The following is a 2,881-nucleotide window of genomic DNA, read 5'->3' on the forward strand; positions in this document are numbered from 1 at the left end:
ACCAGATTTTTCCACTTATCAAATTCCGCCTTACGCCAGTTGGAAGGCTTAGGATAATGGACCTTGGGAGGGGGAGCCTCCCATTCTGACAGATAAACCCCCTTGGAGTAGCTAGTGATCTGCTCAGGCAGAATAGGTTCCCAGATTACCGGTATAGAATCCTTATCCCCTCCAGCTCTTATCCACAATTTCTTATACAAGTCCTCCAGCTGTTCTACCACCCAAAAGGATGCCAAGGCATCATGCGAAGACTGCGCTAGTCTATGTAGTCTTCTAGCTTGAATACTCGGGATAAGGGCCGATAATCTAGTGAGGCCTAAACCACCATCTTTACAGCTGGAATATAAGATGGCATCACAAGTAGATGGGGGGAGGTGGAGCCAGTCCTTTACCTCACATTTTATCCGCGAATCAAGGGAGTTGAGGGCCCCTGCTTTTAAATCAGTGTGATCAGCCAAATAAATCAATCTTGGAATAGTATAAGTTCTCAGCATTTCAACCTTTTGCATAGGTTTTAATGGTGCATCTCTGAGCCGGGTAAGCCAATTGTCCAACTTCTGAGATAACTCCGATTTTGCATAGCAAGTCCAAGGGTCAATTTGTACACCAAGATATTTCTCTGAGCTCCCTGGGTCAATCATGTTAAGAGGCGAACCATTAATTAACCACGCCTCACAGTCATTGATGGTATAAGAATCTCTGGTCGGCTTGATGTAAAAGCCATGACATTTTTCACCTTTTGTTTGAAGACCAGTAAGTTTACAAAAGATCTCTAAAATTTTGATGTTTCCACACATTCCTTCCCAGGAGTCACTTAATAGCACCAAGTCATCTGCAAAAGCCATGGCCGTGAGTTTAAAACCATCCCTTTGAAAACCAAATCCTTCCGCCTCCAACTTACAGATAAGGGGATCCAGTGCCAGATTGAACAAAATAGGTGACATAGGGTCACCCTGTTTGACCCCCGTCAAGATCTGAATGGGGGCAGTTTTCTCCTTTTTCATAGAAATGCATGTTCTGATGTTCTTATAAAATTCCTTTATCAATTGAATTATTTGGGTATCCACCCTTCTGTGCATCAAACCCCTGATAATATGATCATGACTCACTGTATCGAAAGCTTTAGCAATGTCAACAAAGACAACTCCCAAATTACAATGCTCCCTTTTAGCATAATTGACTACTAATTGTAGTACTTTAAGATTCTCGGAACATCCTGGTGCACGAATGAATCCCCTTTGTCTGCTGTTAATGGGGCATGCTCGGGTCAATCTAGCAGTTAGAATTCTAGAAAACAGCCGAAGCACTGTTGAGGCAATAGTAATGGGCCTCCAATTATTGATGTCACCCAGTTTTTCAGGGTTGGAAGATTTAGGAATCAAGACTGTCCGACAGTCTCGCAGTGCATCAGGAATTGTTCCAGTAACCAGCCAGAGGTTGAAGATCTCCATTAATAAGGTGGAGTCCTCTTTACACAGTTGGTCCATTGAAAATCCGTCTGGCCCAGGAGCAGAAGATCTCGCCATCTCATTCAAGTTCTTTTCAACTTCTTTTGCTGTAATGAGAGCCTCAAACGCGGTGTTGTCAGCATTCAAATGAGGTGGAAAAGCACCAAGGCTCTTAAAACCCACTGTTGTTTCCCATCTTTTCTTGAAAGTTGTGTAAACAGTATCTGATGGAATCTGGCATTGCAAGGCTTCAACATCATCCAAGACAATTTGTGCCAATCGCTTTCTATGTAGATAGAACAATTTCTGAAACCGCAAGTACTTTCCTCTCTTTTTTGCTCTTTTCTTCATCCAAGATGTTGCCTTTCTAGAGACTCTTCGGTCTTTAACTTTTGCAGATTTCTTGGCTTTTGATGACTTCTTGTCACCCTCTCTTGGACCGCCAAAAAACTGTTCGTAAACATCATTCACTACAGTCTGTTGATCACCACCACTTAACACCTTTTCAAAGGCTTCCCTGCAGTTAACAAACTTATCATCCATTATCATTCTATGGATAATGTCTTTGTAATGGAGTTTCAAGAACCCTTGTTGTGGTAATACCTCAGTTTCCGGAGGCTGATGTTGCAAGAGGTCCTCCTCACTATCAGATGTATTATTCAAAGTCTCAGTTGGTAAAGTGGTATTACCAGACGGATTTGATAAAAGGCGTCTTTTGTCACTAATCTGCTTAGCTGTTTTAGATGGAATGTGCTCCATTATTAGTTGATTGATGTTTTTCTTACCAGCATAATTAATCATTAACTGCATGAGGAGAGCTTCTTCCTCCTCTGACCACACCTTCATGTGTGCCCCTCGTTGAGATGAAGCTTTGGGGCGAGAACCCTCAATTCGCTCCTGGTTTTGCACAAATGGATGCATAATTCTTTTATGCTGGCCCAAGCCAATTTTGGTGTTAAAGCTCCGATGACAAACCTCACAAACCCAATCTCCTGTTGGAACCACAGATATCTCTCCTTTACAACTTGATATGTGACAAGCAATGCTATGGCATTTCTGATTTTGTTTCCCACATTTAGAACATTTAAACCATACTCTTTTCAGCCCATGTTTTTTCTTGAGGTGATCAATTAATACTTGCATTCTTGTAAACGGGTATCACATCTCGGACAAGGTGGATTTTTGTCCGGCATAGATATAACAGGAGTACCCGTTACTGTCACTCTCGCAGTCTCACACTCAGAATCTGAATCACTATCATGAACCGATCGCAAAAGAAGGGGTTCATATGGTTCAGGTAGGTCGGCCGTACCCTCATAATTAACATCTCTCTGACAATACTGGGAATTTAAGACCTCCAGGCATATGGGTTCCAACCCTTCATCGTGTACAACAGAGGGTATAGATGACAATTTGGCCTCCTCGACCCTAAG

The 2,881-nt window shown here is 42.3% G+C and overlaps 1 pseudogene; it reads left to right on the forward strand.

Moving 5' to 3' along the window:
- LOC130266014 (serine/threonine-protein kinase pim-1-like) overlaps positions 1–2,881 on the forward strand; it is a 7,242-nt pseudogene that overhangs the window by 1,731 nt on the left and 2,630 nt on the right.

Source organism: Oenanthe melanoleuca, unplaced genomic scaffold (assembly GCF_029582105.1).
Source record: "Oenanthe melanoleuca isolate GR-GAL-2019-014 unplaced genomic scaffold, OMel1.0 S001, whole genome shotgun sequence".
Taxonomy (NCBI): domain Eukaryota; kingdom Metazoa; phylum Chordata; class Aves; order Passeriformes; family Muscicapidae; genus Oenanthe; species Oenanthe melanoleuca.